This window comes from Nycticebus coucang, chromosome 2, assembly GCF_027406575.1.
Source record: "Nycticebus coucang isolate mNycCou1 chromosome 2, mNycCou1.pri, whole genome shotgun sequence".
Lineage (NCBI taxonomy): Eukaryota > Metazoa > Chordata > Mammalia > Primates > Lorisidae > Nycticebus > Nycticebus coucang.
The window spans coordinates 148,130,060-148,157,623 of record NC_069781.1 but is presented as its reverse complement, the minus strand read 5'-3'; the positions used below and the strand labels follow the sequence as shown (position 1 = coordinate 148,157,623).

Sequence of the window (27,564 nt, the reverse complement as noted above, 5' to 3'; positions counted from 1 at the left end):
GGTTACATTGTTTGCATTTGCAAGGTGAAGTCCCAGTTGCAATGGTGTCCTCTCCAGAAAGTGCACTGTATACCTGTGCATGGTTCCCTTTGGGTGGGAACTTGCCAAAGCTTCTTCCCCACTCCTGTTCTTGAATTTGGCTTTTTCTCTCAAATAGCTCAAGTTATTAATCTACTATGTTTGTCCATTCTTGGGATACTTTACTTAGGAGAGTATACTACAAATCCATTGAGGCTGTCACAAAAGGTACAAAAATCTCCTTCTTTTTATGGCTGAATAGTATTCCATGGTAAACATATGCCATAGTTTATTAATCCATTCATGGGTTGACGGGCACTTGGGTTGTTTCCAGCCTTTATGATTGTGAATTGAGCTGCAATAAACATTCTAATGCAAATGTCATTATGGTAAAATGACACTTTTTCTTTTACATAGGTACCTAGTAATAGGATTGCAGGATCAAATCAAAGGTATACTTTTAATTCTCTGCAGACTCCCCATACTTCTTTCCACAGAGGCTGGACTAGTTTGCAGTCCCACCAACAGTGCGTGGGTCTTCCCTTCTCTCTGCACCCAAACCAGCACCTGTTGTGCTGGGACCTTGTGGTGTGGGCCACTCCCACTGGGGTTAGCTGATATCTCTGAGTGGTTTTGATTTGCATTTCTCTGATAACTAGAGACAATGAGCATTTTTTCATGTGTTTGTGGGCCATTGACCTGTCCTCATGAGAAAAGATTCTGTTCATGTCCTTGCCCAGTTTCTGTAAACTTCCTGTGAGTCTACCTTGCTTCAAACACCCAGCCAGAAACAAATATAAAGATATGACATGGTGTTGGGTATAGAAGCCCCCAACGATGGCATTCCAGAGACTGAGACCACTAAATTTTAAGAAGTCAATATAAATGTTAAAAGACTATTAGATGAGTCATATATTTACAAAATATAGCCACTAATTTACTATTGATTAAGCTTTCTTAACAACTTCTTAATAATCTGAATGAGGTGCTAAGACAATAATGACCCAGAGAAATGATGCTAAATTGAAAATACTGCAAACATTAATAATAATAAAACATATGAGCAAATTTAAAGGTGGAAAAGGGGTGCTAAATCAAAAGTCTGTCTCTTACAGTGTGAAAAAAGATCTACAGGCCACAGATGTCCATGAAACTGAAAACACGTTCTAAAATAAAGATGTTAGATTAGAAAGGAACTCAATAAAGCTGGAAAAATATTCCTGGTGTTAAAGTGCCCCACGTAATAGAAATATAACAAAGGTGAGGGTAGATTTTGACTCTCTGATGGACAATCTCTAGAATCAATTTGGCAGTGGGAAGGGGGCAGTTTAGAGGCGGAATTTAAAACTGAGTCAAAGACGCCTAAAGGTTTTGACTAAAGGAAAGATAAAGGTTGCAAGGGCAAAAACATGCCAAACATGACGGAGTAGGATAAGAAGGGAGATCGGCATTGTGCTCCAGAGAAGACACAGAGCAGGGAATCTGGAAGGTTCTTTTTCTCCAAATTCAAATGATTTCCAAAAAAGCAGCCTATTAAAGTCTGATATATTTGATAAAATAGAATGGAATTTTTACTTCTTGGGAAAGGCAGAATGAAAAATATGTGAAATTACTTATTCAAAAGAAAGTTTTATTTTTATTTTATTCTTTTTCACTTTATTTGATTTTTTAAACTAATGTTTATATAGTACTTACTACATATCCCATACCATTTAAAACATTCTGTAAACAACAGCCAATTTAATCTTCTTAACAACCCTGGAAGTTACTATTATTAAGCCACTCTGCAGATGAGAAAGCTGAGGAGTGGAAAGGTGAGTGCCTTGCCGTTCGCACCACCAGCAGGAAGTAGGGCTGTACAGGCAACTAGGCTCCGCACTTGCTATGCTGCTTCATAAGCAGAGGAATTAGTAAATGACACATTTTGACAATCTCTTATTTCTCAGCTTCTGAACCTCTGAAAGACTAGGTGAATAGATGCTACAATTCGATACTCCATAGAACAGGAAAAAAGAAAATTTGACCTTAAAATATATTCATTTGTCTTTATAATTATATACGGAACCTTAAGGATTTTTTAAAAGATTAAACTGCTATGACACAAAAATAAAAGACGAGAATATAAGATGGATTGGAAAGACACATTTTTCTGTTATTCCAGGATAGTTTTCACATTGAGATCAGATTAGAAAATGACCAGGATACCTGGTCAAGAATAAAATGCCCCCAAGTGTGGCAGACACATTTTATCAGAACAATACGTGACAACATTTTTAAGAAGTGTTACCTACCACAAAGACAGGAGCAGATGCTAATGTTACAGCTTCAAAGAACTGTAGCCTAAGAGAAAAATGTCCTGAAGGGCAAATTGCATTTTCTTACAAAGACTTTGGTTAAAAATACCTTTACCTTGAGTCTTTGCTCCTTATATTGGCAATGCTACCAGTAATACAACATTATTCACTTATTCATTCAACAAACATTTGTAGAATTCCAATTAAAGTCTGAGATTATCACAAAATTAATGAGACACAGTTCCCGCTGCTTGAGAAGTCCATTTAGAGAATATGAATTTGGATAAATAATTATAAAACCATGAGCTAAGTGTTAATAGAAGCTCCAATGCCACCATTAGCAGTATAATGTGTTTCTGGCTCATGTGGAATGAGCATGTGACTCAAATCTCACTAAAATGTGAATCAATGGCAAATTTTTACTTCTAGCCAAAATTGAGTAATAGGGACTTGATTTACCCCCCCATAAAAAACAAAAAGAGGTACTTGGGGAGGGAAGGCAGATAAAACACATGAAGCAATAGTATTCAAGGTACTGGACATCTGCCAACAAACCAGGGTTCCTTGAGAGGAGGGAGGCAAAGGAGATGAGCTGGGTTGTGGCTGAGCTTGCTGTCTGGAGAAGGCCTCCAAGGGGCAGCACAGGACGGAAAGTCCAGGTGGAATCTGGTGGATTCTGCAGCTGAGAAGATGAAGCTGAGGGTCTGAGGAGACCTAGGAGCTGGAGTTTATAGAGAGGAGTACTGAAGAGGGAGAGGGCTGCACAGAAAGACAATTCCAAGTATCTGAAGAGGGTCTCCTTTGAGTTCTCAGCTGAGTACTAAGAAGGGTATGCATGTGAGGAAACTACCTAAGGCCTGATGAAAAACCACCCAGATGGATTAAAGGACAGCTCCTATTTCTCACACAGATCCAGGAATAGTGGCTCTCCTCCACAGTCAGATTGGAAAACCTCAAGATTCACTGTGGTACACAAAACAGTTTGTCTCGATTGTTGGGAATCATAACCCCTTGACCAAGCACTGCTTTGGTGCCACCTAACAAATCTTAAAAGCAGGTACAAAACATAAAACTGTTTCTAAGAGACTAAAGTGTATCTCAGATAAAAGATTGAAAATATTTATTGGAATACAAAGATATTGGTTCCAACATAGTAAAATGAACAATATCTAGCACTAGGTCAAAAACCAGAAAAACAGGACCCATAAAAGGGCATATGATCCATCAATCAATCAAAATGGACCCTATATAAACACAGAATTAGCAGGCATCAGCACTAAAAAGTTATTTTAACTATATTCCACATGCTTAAAAAGTTAAGTAGATACATGGAAGATATTTTTAAAAGGCCAAAATCAAATTTCTAGAGCTGAAAACTATAATGTCTAAGATAGAAATCACATTAGGCAGGACTATATATTCAGGATGACTTGAACCTACACTCCTGCGAGGCTATCAAGCTTGGTTTGAACTTGAATAAACTCCATACTTAATCATCTTTTCTAAATCTCATTATTGAAGGTTGACAAGAGCCAGTGGGTTCCGCAGATTTGCTTCATTGTATGTAGTGGACACATGCTAGGTCTCAATGTTGGCTGCTTGGGATTATTTCCTGACTCTTTTTCTTAAAATCAGCACTTTCACAGTGGGCCAGAGGATGTGGCCAAGAATCCACCACACCCTTTGAAGTTGGTGTTCCTTTGGCCATGATCATGCCTCCTACACTGTCTTTATTATTGGAGTTATGGTTTATATTTCCAGTCCTCCTTTCCGTTTTCTATCTCAGCCCCTTGTTTGGAGTTCATAATGGGGTTTTACTGAAATTTTTTTTTAAGAGATAAGGTGTCACTCATCACTCAGGTGGGAATGCAGTGGTATGATCATAGCTCACTGAAGCCTTGGGTGGGGGGAATTACATTGGATGGGAATGTTGATGAATTAAAGACTGCAGAAAAAAGTATTTGTAAACCTGAGGACTTGAAGACATGGCTATAGAAAATACTCAAAATGAAAGACCAGGGAAAAGGGAGTTTTATAAAATGAGCAGAGCATTGTGAGCTGTGGGATAACTTCATGTAGGCTGTAGTTGGGAAACTGGAGTCCCTAAAATAAAGAGAAGGCAGGACAAAAAAACCCAAAAAACTAGAAGACGTAATGGCTAAAACATTTCCAAATATGATAAAAACAGTAAAACCACAGGTCCGTGAGGTTCAATGAGGGCAAAGTACAAGAAATCTGAAGAAAATTACAGGAAGGTACATCATATCAGCTTGCTGAAAACCAGGGATAAAAAGAAAATCTTAAAAGCAGCTTCAGATAAAAAGGTACATCATATAGAGAGGATCAAGGTAAGATTACTGCATATTTCTAGACAAAAATAGTGTACATTAGAAGACAGTGATGCAATATTTTAAAAATGCCGAAAGAAAAAAATGTCAACCTAGAGTTTTATAATTACTGAAAATATCTTTTAAAATAAAGGGAAAATAAAGACTTTTCAGACATAAAAGCTAAAAGAATTCATCACTGATGGACTTTATCATAAGAGACATAAAAAGAATCCTTTAAACTGAAGGAAAATAATATATGGAACTGAGAATCTGTATAAAGGATAAAGAGCATTGGGAATAGGGAAATAGGTACATACACAGGGTACCAAAACAGGTATACACATTTTAGGAGACGTTATCTATGGATTCATTTTTGAGATTAAATTGAAAGCACTGTTGCTGGTCAAGTGTACCCAGATATGCTACACACATCCCTTTTATCTGCAATTTGTACATTTTTGGGGAATAACTGATTTTACTTCTAACAAGATCTCTTAAAATGTGTATGCATTTTTTGGCATCCTCTGTATATATGTTTTTCACTCAATTAAAAAATTCTTTAAAAGATAATTGTTTAAATAAAAAGTAATAACATGAAGTTAGGTTTGTAATATCTGTAAAGGTTAAATGTATTAAAAAAGGTTGGGACAAATAGAAATATGCCATTGCAAGATTATTACCTATATGTGATATGGCATAAAACCCTTGAAGATAGACTGTGATAAACTAAATATTTATACTATAAATCCTAAAGTAACATCTAAAATAACAAAACAATGAGTTGTTGCTGCTAAGTCAACAGAGGAGACAACATGGAATTATAAAAATATTCAATCCAAAATAAGGCAGGAAAGGGGGAAAAGGGGACAAAGGAGAGATAGCACCAAACAAACAGGAAACAAATAACATTTAAATTTAATAATATCACATATCACATTAAATATAAATGGTCTAAGTGCCCCAATTAAAAGAAAGAGATTTTCGAATTAGATAAAAAAGCAAGATTGAACTATATGTTGTCTATAAGAAACACATTTCAAATATGATGGCACAAACAGGTTAAAAGTAAAAGAATGAAAATACGATGTTACTAATAATCAAAAGAAAGTAACAAAGTAACATCAGACAAAAGAGATTTAGATCTATGAGTATCATCTTGGATGAAGAATGCCATTTCATAATAATAAAGGAGTCAGTTTATCCAGAAGACATCAATAATCAGAATCATAAATATTTAAGCAGGTAATAACAGGGTTTCAGAACACATGAAGTGAAAACTGGCAAAATTGTAAGAAGAAATAGGAAAATCAAAAATATACTCAGATATTTAAATGTTCCTACCTCAGTGATATTTAGAATAGACAGAAAATCAAGTAAAAAATAAATGAGTTAAATAATACTGACAAATAACTTTTAAATTTGATAGTTATAAAACATTTCACCAAACAATAGCAGAATACTCACTTTTCAATAATACGTGGACATCCACAACAATAGACCATAATTTGGGCCACAAAACAAGTCCCAGTAAATTACAAAAGGTTAAAGTTATGCAAAATTTATTCTCTGACCACAATGTTAATTCCAAAAAAAAGCAACAGAAAGATTTCTGGAAAATCCTCAAATATTTGGAAACAAAATAACACACTTCTAAATAATTCACAGGTCAAAGATTAATTCAAAGGGAATTTAGAGAGTATTTTGAACTAAATGAAAATTAATAAACAACATATCAGAATTTGGAGGATGCCACTGAAGTAGTATTCAGGGAAAAATTTATACCACTAGCTTATATGAGAAGGGAAGTCTTAGCTTTTCCCTTTAAAAAACTAAAAATAGAAGAGAAAATCTAAGTAGAAAGGAAGAAATGAAGAAAGATAGAAAACCATGACATAGAAAAATGAAAAATAATCAAGGAAACTAAAAGTTGGCTCTTTGAAAAAAGATCAATAAAACTGATGAACTGCTAGTCAGACTTCTCACGAAAACAAAAGGGAGACAAGACAGAAAATCCCAATAACAGAACTAAGAAAAATGACATCAATAATCTTTACAGATGCTAAAAATAATGGAGATGCTGTAAATAACGTCATGACAAAAAAATTGACAACTTAAATAAATACATTCCTTGAAAGATACAAATTACCAAAGCTAACTCAAGAAGAAATAGATAAGCTATTAGCCCTACTGCAAAGAAATTGAATTTGTAACTAAAAAACCCTTCCACAAAGAAAACTCCAGGTCAGATGGCTGGTGAATTGTATCAACTGTTAAGAAAGAAAGAATAGCTCTTCTACATAACTTTTCCATGAAATTGGAAAGGAAGGAATATTTCCCAATTTATTTTGTGAGGTAGCATTGTCTTATTACTAAATTAGAATAGACATTATAAGCAAAGAAGACAGACCAATATCCCTCATGAACCTTAAAATTCTGGACAAAGTTTTAGCAAATTTGAATCCAATGATAAATAAAAAGGATGTCACGCCCAAGTAGAGTTTACCTCAGGAATGTAACATTGGTTCAACACTCAAAAGTCAATCAATGATAAGTCTAAAAAACAATAGAAGCTGGCATGTATTGCCAGTGGGCTGAAAATTATTATAACCTCTATAGAAAACAGTATGGAGATTTCTCAAAGAAGTAAAAGTAGATTTACCATTCCATATGGCAATCTCACTCCTGGTTACCTACCCAAAGGAAAAGAAGTCATTTTATCAAAAAGACAAAAGGCAGCAAATGTTTATTGCAGCACAATTCACAATTGCAAAGATGTGGAATCAACCCAAGTGCCCATCAACTTGTGAGTGGATTCACTAAATGTGGGGTATGTGTATATGCACACACACACACACATTATACACACAATACACACACAGACACATCATGGACTATTACTAAGCCATAAAAAGAAATGAATTAATGTCTTTTGCTCTTTTACAGCTGTTTGGATGAAACTGGAGACCATTAGTCTAAGTGAAATATCTCAAGAGTCGAAAAACAAACACCATATGTACTTTGTAATAATTTGGAAATAATTGATGGGAACACATGGGCACAGAAAGAAGTAAAAGCTGTTAAAAATCAAGAAAGGGGGAGGGGAAGGAGAAAAGGGGCAAAAACTTACCTAACAGGTACAATGCACACTATTTGGGTGATGGGCACACTGATAGCAACATAAAAACTATCCATGTAATAAAAACACTTGTGTCCCCTTCATAATTTGAAATAAAAAATAACTTAAAAGTCCACCAGTGGTCAATGTAATCCACTATATTACTAAAGTAAAAAGAAAAACCATAGATCACCTTTTTAGATGCAGAAAAAGCATATGACAAATCTAACATACATTCCTGATAAAAGCTCTCAGTAAAGTAGGGATTTTAAGGGAACATTCTCAATATGGCAACAGAGATGTAAAAAAACATACAGTTAACATCAGACTCAACGGTGTTAATACTTTAGACTGAGTATTTATTATTAAGAAGACTTAACACTTATGACTGAATTTCTCCCCGTCCCAAGATGAGAAGCAAGACAAGATCTCCACTCTTATCATTTCTATGCAGTGGAACACTGCACACTAGCGTTTCCACCCAGAGGAATGGGTTGAATATAAGAAAGGGCCATATTGAAAAGGAAGATGTAAGGCTACCTTCATTTACATATGACATGTTGTCTATGTAGAAAATCCAAAGGAAACATAGAAAAATGCTACCCTAATAAGGAAGTTCAACGAGGCTGCAGGATATGAGATCATTATACAAACATCAACTATATTTTATCTGTTAATAATGAGTACTCAGAAATTAAAATTTTAAAAAGGATACAATTTATAATAGCATCAAAAGCATAAGATTCTAATAAAATACTTAAGATAACTGAGCTATCTTTTTAAAAATGTGAAATGCTTGGGCATAAAATCTTGTGACATTTCAAAATGAAAAAAAAATAAAAAGATTCTGAAAGTTTTCATGAGGAATAAACAGATCACTTATAATGGATGGATAATCAGAATGGTGTTAAGAGTTATCAACAGCTAGAATGAAGCTGGAGGAAAAGGGAATGGTGATGAAATTAAATCCTCACCCAATACAGCAAGAAGTTGATAGACACTGTTTAAAAGCAGTGAACCACCAAATAAAAGTATAAACATATTATACAGAAATGTGCATCTAGCCACCCAAAGGCCTAGACACAGAATGTGTGAAATTGGCTATCTCTGGGAACATAACTGGAAGTGGAGAAAGGTGGGGTAGGATATAACTGTGATTGTTTAATGACTCTATTTGTGCTTCTTGGTTGTTTTTAACTACACCTGTGACTTGGAAATTTTCTAAAGAACACAATGGGCGCCTGTTGACATCAGAGCCCAAAGCAAGTTAAGGGGACCATAGGGCAACATGGCTACACGTTGCATATGGCCGTGACATCCTGTTGTGACAAGCCAGTAGCCAGCTGTTTTCTTCAAGGCTTCAGTTTCACTGAATCTATTCTGTGCACACACGTAAATATTCTCTCTCTCTCTCTCTTCGTGACAAAGAGTCTTGTTGGGGTGTGACTCTGAAGGAGCTGTGCCTACATGGGAAAGCCAACTGGTGGAGGGTCAAGGCAGCCCACCAGAGCATGCCACCTGGGTACAGGGAGTGATGACCTTACACCAAGGAGAACACAAGATCAATGCATTCAAAGCCGATTCATTCAATCCTTTGCATTCTAAAGGAAGATGCAACAAGGCATCTTGTATTTGGGAGACACAGCCTGATGGCAGAATTATCAGGGAAGCAAGGGGTGGGAAGGAAATGACCTTGCCTTCTCTCCTAAAGACACTTTATTTCACTGGGCTATCCTAATCCAATGTCCGTACCAACATTTTCCTAGAGGTGGGACAGTGACGATTCCCAACATGATGTCAGTTAGTATAGCATTGCATCTCGTGGGAAGAAAGCTGTTCTTTTTTATCAATTCTCTTTCAATTTTATTTACATCAAGGAAAAAATTCTTAGATGGTTACCCTTCTAATGAAGAGCCCCAATTTAAGTCTCTTTTTCAGGCCTGAGAGTCAGAGTATTTTGCTAATATGTAATCGTTGTGCTTATATTTATTTTCATGGTTGCTCTCTATTTAAAAAATGACAAGTGAAAGCAGTTTTCCATTTGTTATAGCAGTAAACATTAAACTTACCATTTCAAGAGAATGCAAGTTTATTTATAATACAATGAAAAAAATAGGTGGTTTAGGAAGAAAGTTAAGTGAATGATAGCATGCAAGGGAAGTTATTGTGACCAATATTTGTGAAGGTGGTTTTCAAATCACTGGAGTTTTGGGAACATCACTCTGGCCGAAGCTCTGTCCCGGTTCCCTCTGCATATACTCCTGGCAGGACAGGGAAGCACGAAAGGAGGAATGACCTCATTTATGTTGGACACTGGCAGCATTTTCTGGGTGAGAAATTCTGAATTTGCTCATGCTTTTTAATAATCTCCCAATTAAATGCAACGGTTGTGAAATATGTCCCAATTTGAAGTATACAATAAAGGCTGGAAGGCAGCCTTGGGAGTTGTGGGACCACAGTCTCTGGGAAGTAGATGGCAGGTAAACTGCTGAGCTGTGCCTTTTCCTCCCCAATTATGCCTCAAAAAATAAAATAAAATAAAAACCAAAAGACCCTACTACACATAATGAATGCACTCACCATCTCCACACATATGGTCCTCTAATCTTCAAGCCTTCAGCCCAGATAAATATGTTAAAGAAAAGTTTCACACCAATGCTGTTTTACCAACTTAGGAAAGGGAAATGGATTTTAGCAGCAATTACAATTCTCTCCCTGCGTGAGACACTCCTACAACTGTGAATTACAGACAGCAGCGAGGTCATCAGAGTCTCACCTTCAGCTGCCAGTGAATGTGACTATTTCCATACTAACCAGTGTGCAATAAGCTTATGATGATAATCACAGCTTCTATGCAAGGAAATTTGAAGAAAAGAGTAAGAGTGAGATAAATAAATGAAGGTCAAAAGCATTGGTGACAAAAGATACGATAAACAAACTTAGAAAAAAGCCATGGTTGGGGAGATTGCAGGGTCTCTCTCTCACTCTCTCTCCTACAAATCAATGAAACAACCCAACAGAAAAATGATCAAAGTGCTTGAATAAGCAACTCATAGTGGAGAAATAGTGATAGCCAACAAACATATGACAAGTGGTTCAATCTCATTAGTAATGTACATTAAAATAATGAGATGCCATTTTGCACCTAAAAGTAGCAGGCATTTTAATATCTGATAATATTAAGAGTTGGCAAGGATACAGAGAAACAGGGACACTCAGGCTCTGCAGGTGGGAATAGAGGTCAGAACTCTGTTCTGGGGCGTAATCTGACCCTATTTACTAAACGATGAAGCACGCACACTCTGGGGCCCAGCAGTTCCACTTGCAGGTTTATACTCATGCGTTGGGGAGGGGGCGGGGCAGGGGGGAGCACAAGAAGTCACGCACTCCAGCAGCATGTCTGATGGTGGGAAGTCAGAAAGACAAACGCCCAGAGTAGCAGAAACGCTAAGCTAACCCCAGCACAGGAGCAGCTGACCCCCCACACTGACCGCCTCCTCACGCTGGCTGCTGACCTCCTTTTCACAGAGCAGATGTGCACCACAGGTACGGATCTTACAGACCACCTAGTTCCTCATGTTGACCACCCCAGTATGTTGACTAGTTTGTACAGTCCCCTGAGTGGTCAACTTACAGAGGTGCTGGTGTACTATGAAGCGATTAAAACAGATAAAGTAGATCTATATGGTGTAGCATGGAAAGATCTTCAAGAAATCTAAGTGAAAAATCCAGTTGCAGAAAGATACATATAATATTATGTATTAGGGAAAAAATCTTTAAAAACAACACTATCTAGTTGCTTAATGGTATTGATTCACGTGTACTGTGTTTAAATGTATAAAGAATATTTCAGAGGGTACAGACTAAACTGGTCACTGCTACTAGAAGGATGGCGAGTACTGGGGAGAGAAAGGGAGCCAGGGGTCTGCAGAGGTATGGGGATCCAAGTAATGGACCCTGTCTGTAATGTTTTACAGATAATGTTTTACAGTCCTATCTGTAATGTTTTAATTTTCCAAGGGGTTGATATTTATATATTACTTGAGTAATTTAAATAACACAACAAAAAACTGAAATGAGTAACACTGATGCTCTCAGAAGGACTGAGAGGAGGGGACAGAGAAGTTAGCCCAGCAGTAGAGGGAATGTCTATTATTTTACAGAAATTCATGAGAACATCAATGTCTTAAACTTGCGCTGGGGAAGGCTGTCCATGCGGGGCTCCCCCCTCCTTTGTAAATGAAGTCTCTCACGGGCTCCTGGGGCCCAGTGCTCCCCTCACTCAATATATGAAGAGGTGGGGCCTCGCTAATAAGACTCCAGACTACAATCTGAGAACCTCTGGTCAGAGGAAATTCAAAGAAAGTGCGAGCACAGTGCAAAGGAATCTCTCTCTGCTTCTTTACTGAATTGCCACATCCTCGTATTGTATACATCAGCAGCCAAATAAAGTCCCCAGATGTGGCCTTGTGGTGATAGTATTGTAAAACAGCACAAAAGGGCAATAACTCCCCCATTTGAAGGCAGAGGTCTGAAATCCACAGTGCTTTTTCAAAAACCACAACTTGGCAAAATGCGCAGCTATTAGAAAACAGATTCTCCTAAATGCCTTGAAATTCACGTCCTTTTTAATTGCCCAGAATTCATGTCACTTGTGTGAAAAGCTATAAACATACACAATCATAAAAACACACTTAGACATCTTGAACAAAATCAATGCCATATTATTTTAGTTTATTATTCCTCGTAGAGTTCACACTGGTCTTCCTACTTTGATATTTATTTATACCAAAGAAGCAAAAGAACATAAATGCCACACTGGGGACAGCACTAATGCTAGAACTGAGTAGGATACGTAGAGCTTCTGCCTTAATTTAAACAACTACAGCAGTCTTTATGAATCAACATCACATAACACAGGACAAAGCTGAAGGTCACTGTATTATTCATCTAAAAAGCCACTGATAAGAATTAAAATTAAGGTTCCTGAGATTTGAGGAACTGTTAGCTTGCATAAATGGCTTCTTCCTTCCTAACAGGGGATGAACGGTGGAGGCTGGAAGGGGGTGATGAATGCTGTAGGGAAGAATACACTCTCCCCCCCTCCCGGGCTTTGTTATTCTTCTTTCTTTAGAACCTCTAAGCTCTTTATTCAAGAGGTCCTCTGCTATTCACAACTTTGCTGCTCTTATGAAAAATTAATGATTGCTTTCTCTTCAACAGAAAACTGCCTTATTTTGCAGAAGATTAACAAAGAGGACTTGGCGCAGAAGTGAGTCCCTCAGCAGGAGAAGCTTCTCTCGCACCAACCCATTTATGGCTGGCTGGGGGAAAATACCCCGTTAGTTCAAGGATATCAAGTAAATAGATGGTGTGCAGCTTGGTACAGACCGCAGAACAAGGACTGCGTCCTTCACAAAAGGGATGTGCCAGCAGAAGCGGCCTGCCCCCAGCAGCAGGCTGACCCCATGCCCTGATCACTGGCTGCTTTGTGCCAGCCCTGAGTGCCACGCTGTGTTTGCAAGGCATTGTGCAGCAGGCGGATTTTCTGCTGGGGGTTAACAGGTGAGAGCAGTGATCCCATAAGCAATAGCAAGAGCAAAATAGAGAGGATGTTTTTAGTTAAGCTGCCCATGCTCAGCAAACACTTCTGAAAATATCACCGCTCAGTATTGCATCATTCTTGAATGGAAGAGCTGCAGGTGGGGGCAGATGCTTGTTTCAAAATGATTTACCAAGGTAAGGAGAGTGTAGAATTGCAAAAATAATAATAATTTGGTTCATGTCACATGTATGCGTTGGTCTTCATTTTAATATCCACTTGTGGCCATCAAAGTAATTTCTGGTGAAATTCCACTTTTACCATTTACCATTTAAAAGCCCTGCCTTTTTATATCAGTTAAACTCAGTCCTTCTCACTCTAAGCCCAGCGCTCTTGGGGAGCTGGTGGAAGGACAACCACATGCTCTAGTCCAGGCATCCAGCCAGCCAAAAACAAATTATACCACGTTAAGATGGCTATTATCAAAGAGATGAAAGATAAGCGTTGGTGAAGGTGTGGAGAAAAGGGAACTCTTAGGCACCGTTGGAGGGAATGTAAATGAATACAACAATTATAGAATACAGTTCGGAGCTTCTTCAGAACCCTCAGAATAGAGGCTTGTGACCCAGCAGGTCAGGGTGCCGAGGAGACTCCTGCCCTCCCATGTTCCTGCAGGATTCCCAACAGCTACTGCAGATATGGAGCAACCCCAGTGTCCACTGTTACATGAAGGCTAAGGAAAATGTGGTGTGTCTACACAGTGGAATACTATTCAGCCTTCAAAACAAAGGGAATTCTGTCACCTGCCACAACATGAATGAACGTGGACAACTTTATGCTGAGTGAGACAGGCCAGCCTCAGGATGAATGCTCCCCGGTCTCATGCTCATGTGGAGTCTAAAAACACGAAACTCACAGAAGCAAAGAGTAGCAGGGGCTTATCAGTGGCTGGGCAGTTGGGGTGGGGAGGAAAAAGGGGAGGATGTTGTTCAAAGGGTACAAAATTTCATTTAGACAGGTAGGAAAAGTTTTCCTCATCTATTGCACAGAATGGTGACTATATTACACTACAACGCCAAGTATATCAAACTGCTAAACGGGGAGATTTTAAATGTTTTCAGCACACAAGACTGATCAGTACGGGAGGTGACGGGTTGATTAATCAGCATGATTTAATCATTCCATGATGTAAACATATCAAAACATCACAATACATCTCATACATATATAATATACACAATTATTTTAAAAAAGAACAATGGGGCCACCAACCTGATGTTAAATGCCCTTGGCACTCACACTGTCAGGGTCACTGTGCAACTCACAGGCTGGGAAGCCAAATAGGCTTTCACCAAATAACTAGGCAACTGCACTTGTGAAGAGCCAGACTTTGGGGTATGTCATTCAGGAAAATGTCTTTTGTGGGTTTGGGGTTTGTTTTCAAATAATTGTTTCTTAAGTGTATGTAGTAAGCAAGCTCTGAGCTTGGGTGGTTAAAAGCATGTAACAGAGAATCTATAAAAGACAGTATTCTGTGATCAGCTGTGCTTAGTGGTGTCTGTTTAGTTTTCGGTATCACTAAGGGTACATGAGATGACAATTAGAGACGTCTGCTTGAATATGCTTTTCAGAGATCAGGGGATCTACAGAGTCTCTCCTCACTTTTAAGAATCTAAGCACGTCTGAGGGACAGGGACTGCCGGCTTCTGTAGGGTGCTTTCTCGATGTCAGACATTGCTCTGGGACATTCTGACAGGTGATGACTCAGCTTATCCTCCCAGCAGTCCCCTAAGGCTTGAACTATTACTTTACAGACACCCCAGTTTACGGATAAAGAGATGGAGAAAAAAATAATCAAAGACAGGGCAGGTGGTGGAGCTGGGACTCAAAGTTGGTAGACTGGCTCTAGCCTGCTAGGATTTCTGTCTGAAGAGAGATGTTATTTAAAATAATTTTTAAACCTATGAAGTTCATTTTCCACATAATTATAGACAGCATATCAAATAACTAGAAAGATTCAGGAAAATGAGCCATGAACATATACTTTCAGACTGTGCAATGGAAAGCAAAATCAATTCTTGCTTTAAAATCTATTATGAGGATTTTACCACTGTCAACATTTTGTTATTAGATATCAAAAAATCATTACCACCACCGCAAAACATTCAGAATGACATAAAAGTGAACTTTTTTCCTTAAGGAAATGCTATAAATATGCACCAGAAAACATTTTTCTCTCAGAAATGGCAGTCAGCCAATGAATCAGCAAGTGGTACATTAATTTTTTTTTTTACGCCAGCACCAAAAACTTCACCTCTTTCATCTTCTAGAATTTTGCACGTGAAGATTAGTAAAGCTTCAACAAGAACGAGGGAATCCTGGTAGAAGCTATCATTAAAATCTAAAACTTAAAACTTCTGCACGACAAATCATAAAAGGACTAAAAGACAGCTGTAAATGGGAGGCAGATATTTGCAACAAACCGAGCAAACCAAAGATTGGTAACCAGAAATTATAAACAACTCCCACAAATCAATAAGATAAGCAACTCAGTAGAACGCAGCATTCATATATATTCAAGAATTTTACAAGAAAGGAAATTCCAGTGGCCACTAAAAGGCAGGATGCTGATCCTCACTAGTAATTAGGGAAACACCATTGGAAGCACAGCAAGCTCCCTACTTTAGATGGGCAAAATCTATAAGCTCACCAGGATGGAAAAGTGAGTAAGTGTGGGAAAAGAAATGCTTTCATAGTCTGCTGTTGAGACCTTAAAAGGCACAGCCAATTTGGAGACATTTCGGAAGTACCTGATGCTATGAGAGATGAGCAACTCTGTGATCTTTAAATTATGTGCACAGAGAAATACAGGCACAGATGCACTGGGGGTTATGTCTAAGGATGTTCATTCACCGCAATATACTTTGAAATAGTGAAAAACTTGACACGACCTAAATATTTGTCAGCAAGAAAATGCATCACTGAACTGTGGTATGTTCATATAACACATTTAATAATAGCTAATGGCATTACTCTAGATTTAAACATATCAGAATGCAGAGCTCAAAAGTGATGCATGAAAAAAAGTTGCAAAACAAAATACAGTGTGGTATCACTGACATAAAAGCTTTAGAAACCCCACGTGAATACCATTACGTGTTTCTAAGGATGTGTGTACACACACATAAAAGTTTACAAAAGGGCTTGAGGGTTCATGCCAAGTTCAGAATAGTGAGGGGATGTGATCGGAAGAATAGTCAAGGGTGGAGAGTTAAGTCAATGTGTTTTTCTTTTAAAGAGAATTTATATCTCATTTGTTTAATTTTAAAAACTATCATATACATAGAAAAAAGGCTAACTCAAATATGCCAGTGATTAATTCCAAGTTATAAGACTATGTCAGATAATGCTTTTGCCTTCTTTTTAAAAAAGTTTTATATATTTTTCAGTTTTCCAAAATGAAAAAGTGTAATTTAAAAATTGATATAAATGTAACTTCTAATTTTCAGCTGCACATGCAATATCACACTCTATGTCTTGTGATTAACTTTCCTTTATTTTTATCTTAGACAATTATGCTCTTAATAAGAATAAATTAAAGTCAGAACACTTGGACTCTCCATTTCTTTGTATAAAAAGGAAAATAATGCATCTTTTTGGAAGAGAGCGCTTTGAAATTAGAGAGGCATGTTTCGTAGGTCACGGATGACACTGGGAGACCTTCAGGTTCACAGGCTACAGCCAGCTCATGCAATCCCACAAAGATGTACATTTGGATTTAAATGAGTTGCAACAAAGAGGTGAATAACACCGTGCCATAACACCGTGCCACTCTTCTACCACATCTAAAAAGAGAATAGAATAGGGGGTTAGAGCTAAGCTGTCCAATACAGTAACAATATGTTCTTATTTAAGTTTAAATTAATTAAAATTAAGTACCAGTAAAAATTGAGTCCTTAATCAAACCAGCTACATTTCACATCCTAATAGTTGCTGTGGCAGAAGGGTGCCACGTTGGGCACACAGACGTAGAACACGTCCATCATCACAAAGATTCTGCCGGACAGCCCTGGTGAAAGCCTGGATTCTGAAGCCAAACTCCTTGGATCCTGTGTCCAGCTCTACCACTTATCAACTACTTGGCCATAAATAATTTTTACAACCTATTAGTGACCTGATGGCTTTCTCTCTAAAGTGAGGAAAATCATAAAACAGTCTTTACTAGATTGTTGTAAGGGTTCAATGACTTAATTTAAGTAAAACTTTTATTAACATGATGAACATCAAACAAATCTCAAGCTAGTCGCGCTGTCTTTCAGCTGTCTACCTGACAGCAGGAAGTGCCGCGCGGCCTTTCTTGCTTCCTACTTCCAGAGGGTCAGGATGTGGCTGAGGAAGGAGAGACGCTTTGGTCACTGTGAGAAGATCCTTGTTCTGCTATGGCCTGCTGGCTGCTGTGCTGGGAATAGGCCTCTGGGAACTGAGGGTGGAAGCAGGCCCAGCTGTGATGAAGGGGCCACGGCCCTGACCCCAGCGACAGAGGACGTCTCTGAGCTGAGGTGTGGCAATGTAGGCGAGAAGCAGGCAGGTTTCGGAATTTGAAGTTCTATCCTGATAGATCAGATGTGGCAAATGAGAGGGAGAAGTGAGACTCTGCAGAAGCCTGTTAGAAACTTGTATGCTGTCCTTAGACTTAAACCTGAAGCCAGAGGCAAAGACTTGTGTTTGCCACTAGGAGGTAACTGCAGGGTATGCTAATCAGTGAAAACAACAAGGAGAAAAGTGTTTACAGTACGCTCCTGCTTGTCTGGGAAAGAGCAGAGAAATACAAATCTGTAGACACCTTTTCCTGTATAAAAAGGGAAAGGATAAACCATGTTTTTAGATGGTGAGAGGGAAGAGAGTGAGGGCGTGCTAGACATTGAACATCTTGTTTTGTAGATTTGACTTTGCGGTTTAAAAAGGAATTATTAAAGCGAGATAAAACGACTGAACCTAACTATGTAAACAATTGGTGGTACAGCCACACACAGAGGAATTATTGTAAGCGACTCCAGAACACAATAATTTAACTGTACGTCCCTGCTGAGACATACCCAAAAGACAAAGAAAAAAATGGATCAAACTACTGTTGATCATAGTTTTTGTATAATTGTTCTGAGGCTGATTGTGTGCAGTGTGAGATACAGCAAATGAATAATTATATTGGTGCTATTTAGAATTGGGGTTTTCAGTACAGGAGAAGGGAGGCACTTCGTGGAGGTGAGATCCTTGGAGTAAAGTAGAAAGATCAGAGTGGATGAATTACTTTTGGTAAAGAAACCACATTTTCTACCTTTGTCCACTGTAAATAATAACCAGCCCAGCAGCAATAAGCATGCCCAGAAGATGATCTCTGAATAATATTCTCCATTGAAAGGAACCAGGAGCCTAAAGGAAGTGGCTGATTCCAGGTCAGGATGAATATATACGTTTGTCCTGACCTGTTATGATATTGCTCCAGGTTCATCAATAAGTATAATAATTGCAATCAACATTAAGACATATTTAACACATAAGCTCTTTATGATATCAATAATAAAAGAAACAAACCCCCAAATCCATTTGTTGCCTTTGGAAGATGCCAGGAAACAACTTATTATTTTGAAAACTGGTAAATAAAGGAAACACGCCCCACCTCCCTGCATGAACCATGCCTGAGGAAGCCAATGGGTGAGGAGGACGTTTTCTCTTTATAGAACATTTCAGTTAGTAAATGAAGAAAAAGAAATGATCGAATATTTATTAGGGGTTGCCATTTCTGCAACCCTGATAAATGAATGAATGTAGCAATCAGTGACTGCTAATGCAACAAGAAAACCGAGACCACAGACATCAGGACCGCGAGGGGGGTTTACACCGACACAGCGTTGCTGCCCCTCCCAACCACGGCAACCCAGAAAACAGGGGAGACAGGAGAACAAGTCAAATGACACCACAGGGGCCCAATCAGGGGAATTCTGACATTCTATAAAACAAGCATCTAGGTTTCCTTAACATCAACAGTGCCAATGAGAACAACCAAAGTGGAAAAAGAATGGAGTGGGAAGGAAAGCCTGAGGCATGGGGGGAAAGAGAGAGAAAAGAGAGAGAGACAGAGAGGTATGGGGAGATATGGGGGGAGATTAAAAGAGATCTAAGAAACACTGAGGTGAATCTACATACAGGCCAACTTAGATCCCAACTCAAACAGAGAAACAAACCACAACAAATAACACAACTCAGAAAAGAAAGAAGACACTCAGGAAAACGTAGGCACCAGAGTCCACCTGCTGACGTCATATTATTGGTCATTTTTATTTTTTCTTTCTTCATTAACGTTTTTTAGGAATGATAACGATATTATAAGGTTTTTTTTTTTAAGAGTCCTTCTATTTCAGAGATGGGGCTAGAATGTTTACAGATGAAATTACTAGATGTTTGGGGTTTGCTTCAAGGTAATCTGTTACGTGTGTGAGGCTGGGCTGGGACAGGAAGCAGGTGAGGCTGTCAAGGTCTACCTTTGTCCACCGTAATTAATAACCAGCCCAGAGGCAATGAGCACGTGGGTCTACTACTGACCCAGGGGCTAAGAGTTAGTGAAGTTGGGTAATGAGCATGTGATTACATTTTCTTTGTAATTGGTCTCTGCTGTAGTAGCTGCCGCCTCTGGTCAGGGGGTTATAGCCCCCTGGTCTTCTCCCCTCCTCTCACGCCCCCCACAATCCATGGCCTGAACTCTAAATGCAGAGCATACCCTAGACCTCCTTCCCCCATCTCCCAGCCACCACCCATCTCAACTGCCATCACAGCCAGACCATGTCAGTAGCCTCTTACCTAGTGTTTTTCAACATTTTTTAAATCTTACGGCACACTTGAACCTATAGTTAAACTCTCATGACACACTTAAATTATGTTGATCAAAAAAAAAGAGTAAAAAGAAGGATATACTTACTGTACTTTTTTTTTCAACGGAGACAGAGTACTTACAGTAGAGTGCTGTAACGTCACAGCTCACAGCAACCTCAAACTCTTGGGTTTAAGTGATTCTCTTGTTACAGCCTCCTGAGTAGCTGCGACTACAGGCACCCGACACAATGCCCGGCTATTTTTAGAGACGAGGTCTTGCTCTGGATTAGGCTGGTCTCGAACTTGTGAGCTCAGCCATTCCACTTGCCTTGGCCTCCCAGAGTGCTGGGATTACAGGCGTGAGCCACCAGGCCCTGCATACTTACCGTGCTTTGAACTTCTTTCGAAAATAATTAAGTTAACGATCTTTAAAAATGTTTGCAGCTCACAGGTCTGCTAGGGTCACAGCTCACCGGTGTGCCGTGGTTCTAGCCAGATTTCCTACCCTATTCTTGTTATAAGAAATAAAGCAAGTGGGAAGAGAGTGACCATGTATGGACCTGAAAGGTGTGAGTGACATTTGCTAGATCAGACAGGGTGGGGGCATTACGGGTGGAGAGAACAGTCGTACAAACGCACAGCAGAGTCTCCATCCAGATGGAGGCACCGGGCAGCCCAAGAAGCAATGGGACCTAAGGCTGGAGAGGGACAAAAGGCTGAGCTTGCTGCGCTGTTTTGCTGTTGGCCCAGGGGCCCACCACTGAGAATTTCTCCACAGGAAGTGACATGACAAGAAAGAGGTCTGGGGACAGTGCAGAGGAGGAGGGTCTGGATGTGCCTGAATTTGGAGCTGAGAGACCAGTAAGGTTACAGCCATCCTCCAGGTGAGAGGTGATAAGCCATCTGCACCAGGGAGGTGACAGTGGGAGTGGAGAGGTGGGCAAGGTATTCGCAGGAGGACGAATCAGTGGGAGTTGGTGATTAGCTGGAAGTGCAGTTAGTGAGCAAGGAATCTGGGGTCCTGGAGGGACATAAGACCATTAACTAGGGTAGTGCATTCAGAAAGAGCATCGGGGATTTGGGGGGCGGCACAATGAGGTAAGTATAGCACATGTGGGTGTGAATCACACCTGTAGGTACTGGTTGTGTTGACTGGTGGGAAATCCAGGCTGGATAGTCAAGGCAGGGGGAATCAGAGAATCCGCAGGACAAAAATTTAGTTTTCTAGCTACACGTAATACAAAGGAAAAAAATTTAAAGAAGCTGATTTTAGCAAATTCCATGGCAAAATGCAACAACAGAGAAGGATTTTTGAGTAGCAAATGCGACACACCTGAATAATTTTAAAAGTACGCAGCCAGATCTGGCTTTTTAGTGATCTTTCAACTCCCTTCCCTCCTTCCTTACTCTGCTCCTATTTTCTGTTTCCTCTCTTCCTTCTTTCCCTTCTTCCTGCATTTTAAAATAAATACTTATAAAGAGTTTATTATATGCCGGGCATGGTGATGGAAACATAAGGATAAATGAAAAAATGGGTCTGAAACAATGGATTTGGCACGTGCTCTCACGGATCTAACAGTCTAACTGGGAAGACAGACATTAAACAAATGTTCAAAAAGTAATTGTTTGATTACCAACTGTGGAAGTTCAATGGAGAAGTGCCTGGCAAAATTATCCACATACAAGGGGCCGTAAGGAAAGCTTCAATCACAAGGTGTCGATGTCACTGAGAATGACCAACAGCAGATTTTACTAAGTGATAGAATCTTCCAGCAGATGCTCAGCACATGCAAAGGCCCAGTGGCAGGGGACAGCATCAAAGAACTGAAAGAAGGCCCAGCAGACTAGAGTTCAGGGATGAAGGGGAGCACAAGTGAGATGAGCTGGAGAGGCCAGGGTGGGGGAGTCCACCATGCAAGAACTCTTACTATTTGAAGGGCACTGTCTTTCTTGCTCGGTACATGAGGAGCTATTGAAGAATTCTAAGTATGAGGTGACATGATCAGATTTGCATTTTGAAAATATAACTCTACTGTGTGAAGAAGGATGAGAAAAAACCAGCCAGAAGGCTACTGGTGTGATCTAGGTGAGAGGTGATGATGGCTAGAGAAAAAGGTGGCAATGGAGATATCCAGAAGTGGATGGATTGTAGAGATGTGCTCACCTCTGTAGGTTTTGGTGATGAATAGGCAATGGGTGCATGAGACAGCTGCCAAATGTGGGCCTTTGTACTCATCCAGTGTTGATATTTTGCCACAACCGTCATGGAAACTGAAGTTTAGCGTCACAGGAGAGCCACAGGAGGGAAGGATTGAGGAATTCAGCCAAATAGCTATTTATGACATTGTGGAACAACTTCCTTGCCCTCCACAAACTTAGATTCTCTGAGCTGAGCCTGGTATGTGCGCCAGCTCACGTACAGTGCTTGAGATCAGATGAACACTGGTGATTGTGAGCGATGCTGATGTTACGTGATTTAGGAGTTGAGGGATTAGAAGGGCCACTGTGTTCCAGGTTCGGGAGTTCTTCCTACAGAACAAAGCACATGGGCAGCTTTCAAAATTCTTGTAACACTTCCATAAAATCCACACAGAACACTCAATGTGTTTGGTTTAAGACTGGAAACAAGTATTTCTTATGCTCACGTTAAACACCAACCCTCCTCATTTCCTGGACAGCTCCTCACACGTGTACACATCCTGCTCTTGGCGAGCAACTGATACCTACGAATGCCAAAAATCACACCTAGGTTTTAAATATTTGTTATCAGTAGATCCCATCATAGAAACTTTAAAACAAAATAAAAGCCAATTTCTATGTCTATAAGAAAGTGGCAAATTAGAAACACACAAATAGTACTTCAATAAATGACAGGGGTGGCTCAGGAACCCCTGGTAAGCGGCTGCTATTTGACTCCACCTGGTTTCCAGCGTTGCAAGTGGTTTTGTTCTCAGAGTGAGACGCAGCAGGTGCTCCCTGTCTCCAAGGGCTGCCTTGACCTTGAAAAAGCAGCAGAGGACAATCTGTCCCAGCAGAGCCCATCCTCAGCAACCTCTGAGGACACAGCTTGCTAATCACGCAGTTAGGACAATCTTTCTTTTGTGCCATATTGTTAATGTTGAGGGGGCCAAGGGAAGGGCGTGGGCATACAGAAAGGGTGACTTGGCTTTTTGTTCTGCGTACTTCTTTATCATTTGCATTTTAAAAATAAGAATTCTATTAAGATAAGCTTTTAAAGAGGAAACGTGAATAGCCTTCTTTTACCCACATACCACACATATACCTCAATCCCCCCAGTTGAGATTTATGGGAAAACAGCTGGTTTCTGTATTATGCAAAGAAGCCCATCATCTATTCCAAGACAGTGATGAAGCTTTCCCCTCAGTATCATCTTCCCAAGTAAATAAATGGTTATTTTAGTGCAAGCCATTGCATTCTTCAGAAGGCTCATCTTTACAACGCCTGAGTCCTTGGGGAGGCCTACAACCACTGGTTATTGTGTGGGGCTCAATTTAATAATCATTTTTAAATTTGCCTCATTTGGAAGGCAAGATATTAACGAGGCGGGGACACGAGCAGCAGGAAATCTGCATGCAGAGACAATGCCACGGAGGATTCTGCATGGCGATTTGCAAAGAGAGAGTCTGGACATTGTGCAGGTCACACGTCCCATCCTTTCTGCCCAAGGCTGGGAAGGAAAAATATAAACTGGCTGGCATTTGCTAACCTTTAATGGTGCAAATTGTTGGACCATACAATAGAGCATTCTAAATAGCAAACAAGGGGAAAATAGCATCTCCTTAAATTCAATGAGCAGGACAGTTTAAGATCACATTGATCTTGTGGGCTGGGGTACTGAAAATATAAAGTGATATCCCCAAAGGAACGACTGAAAAAAATAAATAGAAAAGTGTTGGTGACATCTTGATGAAGCCGCGTGAGCAGCACACTGTCTATTTGCTCCTCCAGATCCACTCCCCGCCCTTCCTCACATGCTCAGTGCTCTGGTCTTGACAAACACGAACAGCCTGCAGAGCTCCCTGACTTCTGCGTGGGCGTGCGGAGCCCCTGGGGGGCTCAGGGAGAGGAGGGGAGAGTCGGGATGCTCACTGCTCCTGCTCTCTCGGGGGCTGCCCAGGCTGGCTGGGTCTCTCTCATTGGCCTCAGCTCCACACACACAGCTCCCTCTTTATCTACAGGTCTGGGGGCTACTCCCTCCCCACAGTCACACTTGGGGTGATAAGGGCTTCCTGCTGTCATTAGTCCTGGTGTACTTCAGCATCCCTTGTGATGGATATCTCCACGCCCTGCCCATCCTTGGTAAATATGCCCTTTATTCAATTCTTCTCAAGTCACTCAATCTAAGTATGTTGTATTTTTTCCTGCTCCGTCTCAGACTATCACCAAAGAAAGCTCTTAATTAGGATTTTGGCACCCTGAAGAAAGTTCTGGTGGACATTGCTCGTTCTTTTTCTACCCCCTGTTACCTCCATCCCCTGGCACACTCAGCCTCTGAACTTCCTTATCTGGAGATCACTCGCCTCGTGTGTCTCAATGGGAGGCAGAGATTGGCCGCTCCATGGAGGCCAGATGCTCTCTCTCCCAGCCTCTCTTGCAGCCAGGGCTTGGACATATGATCCAAGCCCAACCAATCAGATGGCAGCGTTTGTGTCTTGGCAGAACACATGGCGAGCAGGGACCATAGGGAACCCATCCTGGCTGGGCTGGAAGTGCTGAGCTATGCCAGTTTTCAGAGGGAGCAGCAGAGTTCTGGGTCAGGCCTAGTGTATGGGACAGGTGGTGTTGCTGGTGGAGTCTGCATGTAGCAGAGGTGGCGGAGTTGGCTCTCTGCAGAGACTGTGTGTTGCCTGAAGGAGCCAGAGTTGTTATACAGCTCAAAAGGAAGAACTCTGTCTGATGCAAAATCCATGCCCAATCTTTGTGGCCTACAGATTCTGGCATCCTAAAATACTCATTGTCTCTCATTTAAAGTTAAAAATAAATCCATGTCCAAGCACCTACTCTGTTTCAGTTACTGTGCAAGGTGTTACAAAGCCGTTAAGACGGACAAGTAAATACTATAGTCGTTGCCATAATAAACTTGTAAGGGAGCCTTGTTTTTTGGAATACAGATACATGGTGATTGATTCTGCCCGAAAGGTTTTGAATGTTTCAGAGAAGTAATGAGCTGGGCAAAGGGAAGAGCCTGAGTAAGGAGTATGAGGTGGGACTGCCTGGAGGATGAGGTGAAGCAGAAGGATGGGCAGAGAGCAGAGACGGGGTTGCCAGAGTGAGGCCAGGAAGGTGAGCCAAGGCCAAAGCAAGCTGTCTGGACGTCTTTCTCTGGGCCAGCAGGAGAGGCCACTGGCATGGCCTTGGAAGACAGACTGGAGTGGGGAAGAATGGAAACATGAAACCTCTTGCAAGGGACCATGACCACAGCTGTGGCCACGGACCTGGAAGGGCAGAGACAGGAGAACATTTTGAGATGTGCAGTGAGGGGCTGCTGCCCTGCTGGGTGTGAACTGCAGAGAATTCCAAGATGTCCCGAAGCTCCAGCTCGAAGGAGGTGGGGTGCAATGTGCCTCACTAATACAGGAAACTCATCAAGTCCAGTCTGGGCTGGACGGAGAAAAATGGTATTGGTGTTAGGCATGTCCAAGTCTCTTAAGGGCGGACTGATACATTTTTCTAAGCTGGAACCTTGCCTCAAATCACTGCTCTATTCACAAGAGAGGATGAGGTTTCAAAAGTGGTTGCTATCAATGATTTCCCTGCTATATGTGGGGCTCTTTTATTTGCTATAGGTATACCATAGCCTTAAATTGTATGGCCATCTGGGATGTTCCTGGGTTGATACAATTCTTTAGAAGGGCTAAAAGTAAGCTCTTTAAATTCCCTGCACACATACCTTCTCTCCAGGACAGGGTGTCAACATGGCCTGGATCCACCTGTCTTGCTCCCTGTAGTCCCACACTAGGAGAGGTCACTGGAACCCAGAGGACACACCAGCCCTCTCCTTGGCCCATCTGCTGTTGACCTTATCTATTTTTGACCTTTTCTGCTCCGTTCCTGACCCTGATTTTTCCTTCTAAGATCAGTTCTGAAAGCTGACAATGGCAAGCCAAGCCTTCCCCAAACATCCATTTTATGTCAACTTATAAACTTCAAGAACATATTTGGATCTGCTTCCCATGGTACTAAACCTCATTCATGACAGCAATTTCCTTTGCTGTGAATGATACGGTTCCAGCTACCTGTCTGTTAATAAGTATGTGGATTTGGGTCATGAAGGCATCTTTACACTGGTATTCTAAAGAGGAGCTACCACTGTGCACATGGCTACAGGAAGCACGCTTTACCAGGAAATGACTTTCATTACAAATTCTCAGCTTGCACAGAAAGCTAAGGCCATATAGTAAGGACTATCTTTTAATGCTGCTCATTTCTGAAAGTACAAAATGACAACTGGAATAGCCTTGGAGACAGTTTGTGGAAACCAAATACAGGACCACCTTTGTTATTCCACACCTAGGGAATTAGAAGTTACGTGGTCTTTTAGTAATTTTGCTTTCTTCTTGAACAATCATCTATAAATTGGTGAGAGTCTCTGCCAGACTAGGAGCTCTCTGAGGACAGAAGCAGGTTCTAATCTACGCTTACATCCACACCACCCTGCATGATGCATGTCACGTGGTCAGGGCTAGATAATTAATCAGTATGTGGTCGAATTAATCAATACGTGGCAAGAGAACTCACAAAGAGAAGGGAGTGATCCTCTCAGCTCTGAAGAAAGCACGTGAGGCAGAGTCAGTGACGTGCGAGGTGCAGTCTCTGACTATGAGGCAGAGTCGGTGACGCAACAGGCGGAGTCAGTGACGTGTGAGGCGGAGTCTCTGACTATGAGGCGGAGTCGGTGACGCGAGAGGCGGAGTCAGAGACTGTGAGATGAATGTGAACACTGAACACAAGTAGGAGGACCACACCCGTGTGTAAGCGATGCAGCCATTAAACCAACACTGGGAGATTTTTCTGAAGTTATAAGCGTGCTATATAAGCAACAAATTATAAGGGCTGAGCATGTGAATAAAATTTAATGTTATCAATTTCACGACAGAGTTAATCTGACACATTTAATGATTTGCATAATCATTATTACGCAGCATTGTAGTCAGACATTCACAACAGGCAGTTCACGCCAATGCCTGTACCGGCCTTAGTCGTGTTCACTGCCTGGCATTGTCCTTCCTAGTTGCTAGTTCTCCACACAGTCACCACCAGGGGTGTCTGGCTTCTCCCATGATATGAATAATTTAACCTGGATGACTCAAGCAGGGGGTACGAGGGCGGGGGCTCTTTGTGCCCCTCCCACCACCGGGACCACCCCAGGCAGAAGCA

At 40.6% G+C, this 27,564-nt stretch overlaps 1 long non-coding RNA gene across 1 annotated transcript in view; it reads right to left on the bottom strand.

The window, feature by feature from the left end:
- LOC128579887 (uncharacterized) overlaps positions 1 to 27,564 on the bottom strand; it is a 49,104-nt gene that overhangs the window by 5,675 nt on the left and 15,865 nt on the right. The window contains exon 2 of the long non-coding RNA XR_008378295.1: positions 22,331 to 22,695. This is a non-coding gene — a long non-coding RNA (uncharacterized LOC128579887). The remainder of the gene's footprint in view (positions 1 to 22,330; positions 22,696 to 27,564) is intronic.